This window comes from Leopardus geoffroyi, chromosome C1, assembly GCF_018350155.1.
Source record: "Leopardus geoffroyi isolate Oge1 chromosome C1, O.geoffroyi_Oge1_pat1.0, whole genome shotgun sequence".
NCBI classification, from domain to species: Eukaryota; Metazoa; Chordata; class Mammalia; order Carnivora; family Felidae; genus Leopardus; species Leopardus geoffroyi.
This window is the reverse complement of record NC_059328.1, coordinates 107,600,317-107,611,600: the sequence shown is the minus strand read 5'-3', so window position 1 is coordinate 107,611,600 and position 11,284 is coordinate 107,600,317. Positions and strand designations below refer to the sequence as shown.

The window sequence follows — 11,284 nt, the reverse complement described above, 5'->3', positions numbered from 1 at the left end:
TAGTGACAGAGAAGAGAAAATGATTGTACCACTTTTTCAAACCAGGTTGTCCTAATGGAGTTTCCAGTTTAGCTGCCTAAACGTGATTGTTGGAAGGGTGGTAGTAGTTTTCTTTTTGCTTTCTGGGAATGTTCAGCAATGTTTCTCCTTATCCAGCTCTGAATTTCTTTCTGAGAAAATCATAGGGAGTTCATATACGTTTCACGTTAAAAGACTGACAGGGCAGGAGTTGAAGTGGGGAAGGAGAAAATAACTTTTCACCTATAAGTCTGTTGTAAGGAAAGATGAGTTAATGCACATAGGGTTCTTCACACAATGCTTGGCACATAACAAAACCTTCAGTTAGCTGTGCCTAAAATCTCAAACGGTAGTACAGTTGATTTCCTCTGCATGGTGTAAGAGATCCACGTTTACGTATGTATTTATATATACACACATGTAACTACATATACATTAAATATAAATGTAGTTATATTGTACACATGGTTTGCTACTTGCCCTTCTCATATAATACACACTCTTTTGGAAGATCACTTTTCATTTTTGCCTATTATTTTGTCATGTGGATCCATAAATGATCTAATCAGAAACCATCCCCATGAAAGCATTAAGAAAATATGTTTTGATCAACTCTTTCAGTGTTTGCTTGTTTTTCATAATATCTTGATATTTCTTAGGGCAGGCGTTACTCATGACGTCATAGAAGCCCCAAACCCAATAATGGTGAGCCAGCTGCCTGAATACACGAATGCTTTTGAATTTTGATCATTTTTGTCAGTTTCCTTATAGTGATGGTTACTTAGTAATACCCTTAACAATGAAAAGGAACACCTATCTACTTGTTCTTGATGGAAGGAAACAATGGCTTCAAAGGTGCAAGGAAAATAGGCTGAGTGCTGGGGTTCTGCAGGAGGAAATCAAGAAGGTCAAGGGAGATTTGATGGCTTGGCTGGTAATTATTGACTTTAACAATGGAAAGCCCAGTGGAAGGTTCTAGGTCTTCTAAGTATTAGGAATAATTCTTGTCAATGTTAGCTGTAACTAATAACAGATGTACAAAGGCAGAGGACGCTGAGAAAATATTTTCCCACATCACAAAGCTAGCTAGTGACGCCCCTAGGTTTAAACTCCTGTCTTTGGATGTCTCCTCTAGGACATTTCCAGTGTACTCTGCTGCTTCACTGAATATTGGAAGAGGTGCAAGGCAGGTGATGGCTGGTTACCGTGAGATGTGTAGATATTGATAACACTAATTAATCTATTAATGGATAGAATATTAATAAAAATAAAGAAGGGGCTGTAAGCATAGTGATTACAGTACTAAAGGGTTTATGTAAGCTGTATTTAGAACTTACTGGGAGATTTTAATGCCAACCACCCTGCCTTTATTTAAACAAAACCACAGATGAGTTCACTTGGAAGGTGAGGAGGAATCAGTGGATTGAGTACTCCCAGGGATGTTAAGAAAAGGTAAGGCAGGGAGTTTTGAAGCCTCTGCTAACACCCTAACTCATGTTTCAGAAGTGATCACAGGTCTGTTGAGTGGCATTCAATAAAAACAAACATTTCAGTTTCTCTTAGTGAGCTATGAGTTGAAAATTCCCACAGGATTTCAAATAAGAGAATGAAAATCCTGGGACGAGCACGGTAGAAAGTAACCTTGGCATTCTAGCAGACATTAAGTGGAAAATGGACCAGCCCCATGTCACCATTGACATGAGGCCACACAGTCTTGTTCTCTACAGAATAGCACAGCCTGTGTTGTGCTGGATCCTGGCTTCAGCTCCTGCACAGGGAGCCCTGTCGCTCCCTGTGGAGACCATGCATTCTCTTCATCCATATTAAAAGGAACCAGTTAATGTGAGCAGCCAGCCTTAGAGTAAGTGGAAGTGAGTTATAAGTGCCTGCGAGAGAGACAGAGCATAAGCCATGTTGCTAGCCTCTGAGAACCCAAGCTTCTGTCATTCTAGAACACAAAGCTAAATGACAGGCAGTTGAAAAGTAAATGGACACACAGGCTTCTGATACAGGCATGGGGCAGGGAGGTAGGTGAAGGCAAGCCCAATCAAGGAATGACCTCTTGGGCCCCCAGTTTGAGAACGGCCCCAATTCTTCATCTGTCACATGAAACTGGAACTGCTGGTCAAGAGAACTGCCTGGAACTGCAGGCAAATCACTGAGTTCTTGCCGCAATGGGGACAATCCCAGAGCAGGAAGTTTCCAGTAATCGAAGTGACAAGACATTTTGGGAATTTCAGGTGGATTGCATTTGGTTTCCAAACAACTGGTCCAGCCCAGCCTTAGGCTTCTTCACTTCCTGAAGGTGGGCGCCACCGAGCCATATAAAGGGGACACCTGCCACATTGTTGCCACCCTTTTCGTGCTCAGCTCCCCAACAGCTCTGGAGAATCAAGTGAATCTCATGGCGGGGGGGGGGGGGTGGCTGTGAGGTGGGTGGTTCTATATGCTTGGGGGATATGAGATGATGTTTGGAATTAATTTGTAAGCAGCAATAGCTGGTTTTCCTCAACGATGTGCATACTCTTCCCTGGGGAATTGAAAGTTGTCAGACCAAGGATGTAAGTGAGCTAATTTTTGTTGATGAAGTATGTGTCTTTCTATTACAAGGTTGAAATTCTTAAGCAAAACCTAATTAAGGGAATAATATTGAGCTGAAAGCAAGTGAGGGCAAGAGTTTCTCTTTGGTCATGACATATTAATATAAGAGAGAGCATCCTAATGTATCGCCAGCCTCTCCATGAGCCCTTTGAGGGCAGGCCTACACTTTGGCAACTCTCCCTGAATAGACTTTGTCTTAGCACCCAAAGCAGCTTATTTCAATCTTAGTCAGGGCCTCATGGGAACTGATGTGGTAGAGACTTGCTTTGATATTGGCCAGGAATTCAGCATCTTTTTTCTTGAGATTGTATTTGCATACATCCACTATCTGTTGCTATCTCAAGTCAGAGAAGACAATTTTGTCATTGAAAGAGGTCAAGAGAAGTTGAGATAAAGTGGCCCCAAATGCACAAGATACTGATGAGGCATGATCCTAACAAGAACAAAAAGGGCAGCCACACAGTCTAAAGGAGAGAGTCAGAGACCAAAGTTTGTCCTTGGAAATAATTGATGGGTTTTGGCTTGCTCTGTCTGCAAGAGTGATCCTCTTGTAAACAATGACACTTGCATTTTGACCTTTGCATGTTTTTAGGTTCTCTGATATCCAGAAAGATGTCCTATCAGCAGCAGCAGCAATAGTGCAAGCAGCCCTGCCAACGACCTCTTGTGCTCCCACCTCCCAAGTGCCCAGCGCCATGCCCACCACCAAAGTGCCCAGTGCCATGCCCACCTCCAGAGTTTCCACCTCAACTCTGCCAGCAGCAGTGTCCCCCTGTGCAGCCACCACCGTGCCAGCAGAAGTGACCACCCAGGAGCAGTAAGAGCAAAAGCCATCAAGACCATCGTGCAAACAAATCACAGGTCTCCCCCATGCTCCAGCAGCACATCTTCTCTCCGAAGCCTGCCCTGGTGGCAGACGGCATTCTCTGAATCTCTACTCTGCTCTTCCTGGGCTGAGGTTTGACATAGAAGAGACTTAATCCTGAAGTTGTTCTCTTTCCTCTTAGGGTCAGGCTCCTCTCTGAATTAGGACCACTCTTCCTCAGAGCCCCAGGAAAAGCATCGGGAGCAAGTCTACCTTTCTTAAAATACAGCCTTTCTCTGATCTGTGCCTAAGACCTGGGCAAGGATTATTTTCTTTTCCTTTCTTCTTCTTTTTTTTTTTTTTTTTTTCGGGGGGGGGGAGTGGGGGGATTTGGATAAATAAAACTTTACTTCTCCTTCCCTAATAAAGCATTGTTGATGATGAAACGTAAGTGTCTTTCTTCTTTAATCTTGGTTGTTAACTGTATCAGATTAGTGGGAAATTGTTTTCGTTTGGTTTTTCTGTCAGGAATTAACCACTGAACTGTAAAGGATACAGTCACAGTTAATCGTGTTTGATTTGAAACGTGTCTGTTTAGGTTGAGTAAAGAAATAAGTTTGTTTGTGTGTTTGTTTGTTTTAATTAGGCCAAATGCCAGCTCTGCTACTTACAAGTGATGTGTTCTTTCTTTGCTAGAAAATGACATCTTCAGCTCAGGGTTGTCTAAGAATCTACCCATTTGTTCGGTCATCCAAAATATGTACTATCACAGGAAAACGTATTAAATACATGTACCCATAAAGTATGTACTTTATGCCTGGCTCCCTGCTGTGCAAGGGGTATACAGTGGTGGGCAAAATACCAACACTTTGTCTTTGTGGAGCTTAAATGATGTGGGAAGGAAAAGTTAATGAACAAATGAATATAAATCAGTGTATCATATCAGGTAGTAATAAATGTGCTTGAGAATAGTTATTAAGTGGATTTGGAGGATAAAGAACAATGGGCAAGGGAGGTGGGGTCTGCTAGTCTCAGAGCCCTGAGTGAAATAAGTGAGCCATGGGAATAGGAGGAGTAGGTCCATCCAAGCAGAGGGAAGAATAAGGAAGATGTGTGGTCATAGGACATCAATGTGGCCAGTGGCTGCATTAGAACAAGTGGGAGGGGGCATGGAGGAAATGAAGATAGTGAGAGAGTCACAGGCCAGATCACGCAGGGGCTTGTTGAACTCGGTAAACGTTTGGGACTTTGTTCAAGTATTATGGGAATAGTATGCACTAAATTTTATGCCTACGAAATTCTCCTCTATCATATACCATTGCTTGCGCTACATAAGCTTGCTTATGTAGCATATCCTAAGAGAATAAATTATGCTTGCAACATTTTGCCTTGAAAAGGTATTGGGTTATTTATTTGTTGGTTTGTTTATAAAGTTTATTCATAAAGTTTATCATTTATTTTCAGAGAGAGAGAGAGAGAGAGAGAGAGAGAGAGAACCCCAAGCAGGCTCCATGCTCACCACGGAGCCTGAGCGGGGCTTGATCTCATGACCATGAGATCATGGCCTGAGCTGATATCAAGAGTTGGACGCTTCACCGACTGAGCCACCGAGGCATCCCAATATTTGGTTATTAAAAGGTTTGGATAAAAAGATTTAAATATCAAAGAGTTAAGTTTTAAAGTTCATTGGGAAACATGGAAGTTTCTTTCTAACTGCTAACAGGTAAGACGTTTGTCAATTGTCCCACCTTGAAAGGAAATTTAACCAGTTCATCTTCAATATTAAATCTATGGTTTCTCATGCCTCACAGAGCTGTTCCTGCTGAGGACCATATGCCCAGGGGATGCTGGAGTGTAGAGGTACATGAGTCTACGTGAAATGCTCCAAGTTGTGGGGTTTTGAAGGTAGATGAGACCACCACCGGACGCTGATAGTTACTTTGTATTGTTTGAGGCTCACATCTAACTTTCTTTTAATCACCACATCAAATGGGATAATGTGTGTCTTGTGTCCAGCATAGTTCCTGCACACGGGACTTTCAACCAGGAGCAGTTCCCATTTTATAATCAGTGTCAGTGTTAGAGCAAGCACCTAGTTAGGCTCTACCAGGATGCATGGCGTCCAGCAAAGGGGGAGTCAGAGCCTGTTATCAGGAACCTCAGCAGCCTGTCTTGGCAGCACCCCACATACAAGGACACCAGAAACCGGATCAAATCAGACAGGCCTGCGACAAAGGAGGCCAGAGACCCTGACATAAGGGAGGAAAGGCTTGAAAACTTGCCCCCCTCCCCCAAATCTCCCCCCCAGGTAGTGAACAGCCCATCCCCTAGTTAACTAGTGTCAAACTCTGGGGTGCACAGGTCTCCCTTGACCTGCCCACTCTCCCATCTCTGGAGTGCACCTTCTCTCCCAGAAGCTCTTCACTTGCACCGCTCAGCTCAACCACTGTCTGTGAATTCTTTTCAGGGATGAGACTAAGACCCTCCGGTGACATACCCAGGGACAGGCCCCAGGGCCTGGAAGTCTCCCCAGTCTACCCGGCAGCATCAGCCTATGACCTGAGTGAGGACGATAGGGAGTCAGTGTTAACATAGGGAACAGGGTTTCTCACATTTCTACTCCTAACCCCTCACTGCCATGCCCCCCGGGACCTGCTCTCAACATCCATACCGTGGGTTGCCCACGCTCTGCCACCTCGACACTGCTGTTCTGAGCTCTGCTGCCGTGGGGTCCCCCACGGATTCTTTTTCAAGTCAGAGAAGCAGTGGGGGAAGATGGAAGGGTTCCTGTAAGTACAGAGATCCTCTCGCCTCATTTTTTCCAACATACTCTTCTGAATCTCACAATCAGGTGCAAAAAAAAAAAACCTTGATTTTATTTTTTTAATTTGAAGTATAGTTGACACACAATGTTACATAGGTTTTCAGGTATACAACATAGTGATGAGAGAAGGGATTTCCTTCCAAGTCCACAGGACTGTGTATAAACTGTGTTCAAACCGCAATCCTGACTTAAGACCACTAGGCTGGCTTTGTGTACGTGCTTGGTGCATGCATAGCCTCAGGGTAAACCATCTTGTCCTTGAGATATGAATCAATGCCCCTGTTTCCTGGGGAACTCGGGATTTCTGCCCATGTGCTAATCTATATCTTTTCCCCTTTTACAAGATGTAAGGAAGTATATAACCCTGCAAAAGTGTTCGTTCTTCAAATCACTTTCTTCCCTATGAAGGTCGTGTTTCCTGGGCAGCTGTACAAACTCAGGCTCAAATAAAACTCTTTCTCACTTGAGGAGATTCTAAAAGGTTTGTTCAATTTGCATTGATACCGGAGACTCAACAACTCCTCTACCTGTTATGCTCAGCTCACAAGTGTGGTTGTGGTCTGTCACCACGCATGTGGCCCCACTGCAGTGGCTAGCCACCAGTGTGGTTGTGGTCTGTCACCACGCATCCAGCCCCACTGCAGTGCCATCCACTAGACTCCCTTGGCTGTGCTTTTCCTCCCTGTGACTTACTCATTCCGGAACTGGAAGAACGGGACCACCCTGCTCCCCTCACCCACTTTTCCCTTCCCCCTAGTGCCCTCGCCTCTGGCAACCACCAGTTGTCTGTCTTTTGGGGTCTGTTTTTTGCTTTGTTTCCTCACTTGATTTGTTTTTGAGAGTCCACACAAGGTTGAAATCTGTGTTTCTTTGGGTTCTCCCCTGAAATCAGGGGAGTTGTCTGACTCCCCTTGAGTTGTCTGACTTTCCAGTGTTTTTGTTCTTTTGTTAATTTTTTAATGTTTATTTATGTATTTTGAGACAGAGAGAAAGCCAGTGGGGAAGGGAGAGAGAAAATCCCAAGCAGGCTCTGCCCTGTCAGCACAGAGCCAGATGCAGGGCTCAGTCTCTCAGACCATGAGATCATGACCTGAGTGGAAACCAAGAGTCAGAGGCTTAACCTACTGAGCCATCACCCAGGCACCCCAATGTGTGTCGATAAGTATAAACGAAAACCTCTCCTGGAAAACATGTGGGAAAATTATACAATTAAAGGGAAAGGGTGTAACAATTAACATTCCTACTTATTTCCAACTGATGCATTTGCTTTCTAGCATTGACCATGGTTACTCAGATTGTTTTAACAACACTCCTTCACCTAGGTGCAGAGTTGATCAAAGCCCTCCTGGGAGCTACTGGAGGGTGTGAGAACAGCTTTGTGGGTACATTGTAGTCTTTGGGAGATCCCACTCCCCCATCTCTTCCGTTTATTCCCTCCTATTCCTTTTCTTTATTTTCTGCTTTATCGCACTGCCTGGGACTTCCAGTATGATGTTAATACAAGTGGCCAAAGAGGAAAACTTTGCCTTGTTCCTGATCCCAGGGGGAAGCAGTCCGATTTTCACCTTTAAAACATGATGTTAGCTGTAAGTATTTCAAAGATGACTTTTATCAAGTTGAGAAAGTTACCTTTGATTCCTAGTTTGTTGAGAATGCTTTTTAATTTACAAATGGACGTTGACTTTCACCAGATGTCTCTTTCTCCATATATCGTGGTGATTTGTGTGTTTTTGTTCTTTAGTTTACTCCTATGATGAGCTCCATGGATTGGTTTGTAAATGTCAAGCCAGCCTTTGGCCACCGGGATGGATCCCACTGAGGCATGCTGTATTACACTTTTACACATCGGTGATTTTCACTTGCTAATATTTGTTGAGAAATTTTGCATCTTTGTTCAGGAGAGGTATTGGCCAGTTTTTCCCTGTAATGTCTTTGTTTTTGTTATGAGGACAGTACTGGCTTTGTAAGAATGAGTTGGAGGGTATGCTCTCCTTTTCTTTTCTTCCAAAGATGTTGTGTAGAATTGACTTATTTTTCTAAATGTGTGGTAAAATCTGCCAATGAACCTGTCTGTGCCTGGACTGCCATTGTTGCAAGGGTTTTTAGCTGTTTTAGCTACATATTCAATTTCTTTGGTTGACATAGTGTAACTCAGGTTATCTATGTCTTCTCGGACAAGGTTAGATGATTTATTTCATTTGGTGAGCTGGTCCATTCATTTACGTTATTGCACTTATGGGCATGGATTTATTTGTATTACTACCTAATTATCTTTCAAAAGCCTGTGGGGTCTGCACTGAGGGGAAGTGCTACAGATTAAATGTTTGTGTCTCCTCCTCCCCCCCCCGCCGACACACACACCCCAAATTCAGATATTGGAATCCAAACCCTCAATGTGATGGTATTAGGAAGGGGGACTTAGGTGAGTGATTAGGTCATGAATGAGATCAGTGCCCTTGTACAACAGACCCTGGAGAGTCCCCTCACCCCTTCCACCATGGGAGGACACAGAGAGAAGACAGCAGTCTAGTGGCACTACTAGGAAGTGGGCTCCCACCAGACACCAACTCTGCCGGCACCTGGATCTTGGACGTCCCCACCTCCAGAACTGTGAGAACTAAACATTTGCTGTTCAAGCCACTCCGTCTATGGTATTTTTGTCACAGCAACCTTCGATGACTAAGGCAGGAAGTATGTTTGAGTATGTCTGAGAATGAGCATGGAGATATGACCAGTTTGCTAGGCTCTAAGAGGCAAATTTTTCTATTGGCTCTACACAAAACTGAATGACAAAGGGGGCCAACCAGTTCTGTAATACGGAAGGCTCTAAGGAAGGGGACAAGGATGAGGTGATACTATCCTCAGCCAGGAGGAAAAATCTTTTAGACCAGTTAGCGACTTGCCCACATTTTTCAGTGGCTACCGTGAACTGAAACTCTCAGATGGGGTACATCTACAAGTGAGTCGTAAAGAGAGCGTGTAGGACAAACCACTGTGGGAATTGCAGGAGAAGGTCACTGTGGTTGGGAAATGACTGCCCGGTACAGACCAGTCTTGTGATGCTCTGCCTTTGTTGAAGGGACAACAAGGTCCCATAAAGGGCACCCTGTCATTCCCACCGCCGTCCTTTTTTTTTTTTTTTTTTTTTTAATTTCTTATGATAGTTGACCTATGTCGCATATCAGGTGAGTCTGATTTCCTGAAGGTCGTGCCTGTTTTGGAGGAATACAGTGGGAAAACAAACAAACAAACAACTGTTGTTACCCACTGATATATGCTTGATATCTTTACTTCAACGTGGGGCAGAAGTTGCCAGCATGGAGGTGCTGTTAATGGCATTCTTATTTTAGCATTTTGGGGGACTACATTCAAATGTATGTGGAAAACACCTATGGGGCAATGTAGAATTGAGAGAAATTGAGGAAGGGGAATTCTCTGCTGGCTGTGTCTATGCTAACAGGAGAATCTCCTGCTGCAGTTGCAAGGGTTCTGGACGTATGTGTAGGCCTCTTGAAGGCAGAATCCCAGCCTGGCAATTATCCCTCTGAACCACAGGCGGGTATACCATCATTTTGTTCCTTATGATGATGAGCCTGTTTAGGAATTGCTTGTGTGGGCTTAGCCAGGATTGCAGCAACTTGGTCTTTCCTTCTCAACGTGGCAGTGTGTCCATTCACCTTTTTTTTTTTTTTTTTTTTTTTTTTTGATGCTAAAGGACAGAGGCACTTCTCTCTCTGGAAAGAGGCATGTGAAATGATCGACCTCGGCAGAAAAGCCCACGGAGGTGCCAATACCAGGATAAGGGGAAGAGCTGGGAAGTAGAGAGAAGGACCGATTCGGTGGCAGGAGTTCAGAGCACGTGCTTGGTGAGGGAGAGATCGTGTTGAAGCGCATTAGCACCGTGGATTATTACGCAAGCAAAGGAATCCCACGTAAACGTTGTGACACGGTGCCTTCAGGTTCCTGGGCACCTAGGAAAGAAGTCCTACTAGCGGCAGCAATGCAAACAGCCCTGCCAGCCACAGGCCGTGAGTCCACCTGACTGCCCTGAGCCTTGCTCACCAGTGAAGCGCCTAGGACCACGTCTATTAGCACAGTGCCCTAGGCCACACCCACCACCAAAGTGTCCTGCGCTGTGCCTGTTGGGGAACATCAGCAAAAAGCCGTGACTGCCGCTTGACCCGGGCTTTCGGAGGCTCCTCACCCCATCCCCTGTCCCGGGAACCGGGTCCTGCCTTCCTTTCCTGCCCCCAAAGGCTGCTCCGAGGACTCAGCCTTGAGATGCCATGCGCGGTGTTGAGAACACCCGCCCGGAAGCCGGTCAAGGCCTCCCTGCAGGTGAACTTTTCAGGGGCGGGGACACGCAAGCGGCTGCACACAAGCCTCTTATGCAAGTCCCTTTTACTTGTTCTAAGGGCCACCTACCAACCGGAGTGGCCTGCCTGTCCCTTAGGTCGTTCCCTGCCCTCCCAGGAAGGGCCCCTTCCAGGTTACACCGCAGAAGGTCCTGTAGGGTTACCCACCACCAACGTGCCCACCAACCAAGTGCTCCCCTCAGCCATGCAGCAGTGTCCTGCCGTGTGGCCACCTCAACCCTGCCAGCTCGGCTGCCCACCTGGGTCGCGGCGCCTGGGTTCTTTGGGGAGGCTTCCTCGGACTCAGCGCTGTCTTCTCTTTCTCCAAATGCCCCCTGGGGGAACAACCGGCTTTTTCTCCCTTCAGCTTCAGCTTGCTCTGCCTGGGAGGACACGGGGCATGAGAGAGGCTGGATGATTGAGCCAGTCTTTTCTCGTGCTTTTATGAGTGTCGGCGTTCTCTTTCCTGGAGGCGGCAAGCACGTAGCAGTCCCTAGTGCGCTGGCTTCTTAGAGCCCGGAAACCCAGAGCAGCTGGGATCTAGCTCAGCTCTGTCCTGTGGCCACGGGTGTCTTGTATCCCTGGGCTGTGCACGCCCACCCTGGGCCCTACTCCCATCCCCAGGCTGCCATGCTTCATTATATAAAGCACATTTCTGTGGGACTACAGATCACTCGCTTC

At 45.6% G+C, this 11,284-nt stretch overlaps 2 long non-coding RNA genes across 2 annotated transcripts; both read left to right on the top strand.

Moving 5' to 3' along the window:
* The first annotated feature begins 804 nt into the window (after positions 1-804).
* LOC123598736 lies at positions 805-10,517 on the top strand. The gene is made up of 3 exons (XR_006712761.1): positions 805-952; positions 1,154-1,208; positions 9,964-10,517. It is a non-coding gene; the product is annotated as an uncharacterized LOC123598736 (long non-coding RNA).
* LOC123598735 lies at positions 3,022-3,737 on the top strand. Its single transcript, XR_006712760.1, has 2 exons — positions 3,022-3,480; positions 3,627-3,737. It is a non-coding gene; the product is annotated as an uncharacterized LOC123598735 (long non-coding RNA).
* Positions 10,518-11,284: the final 767 nt, after the last annotated feature.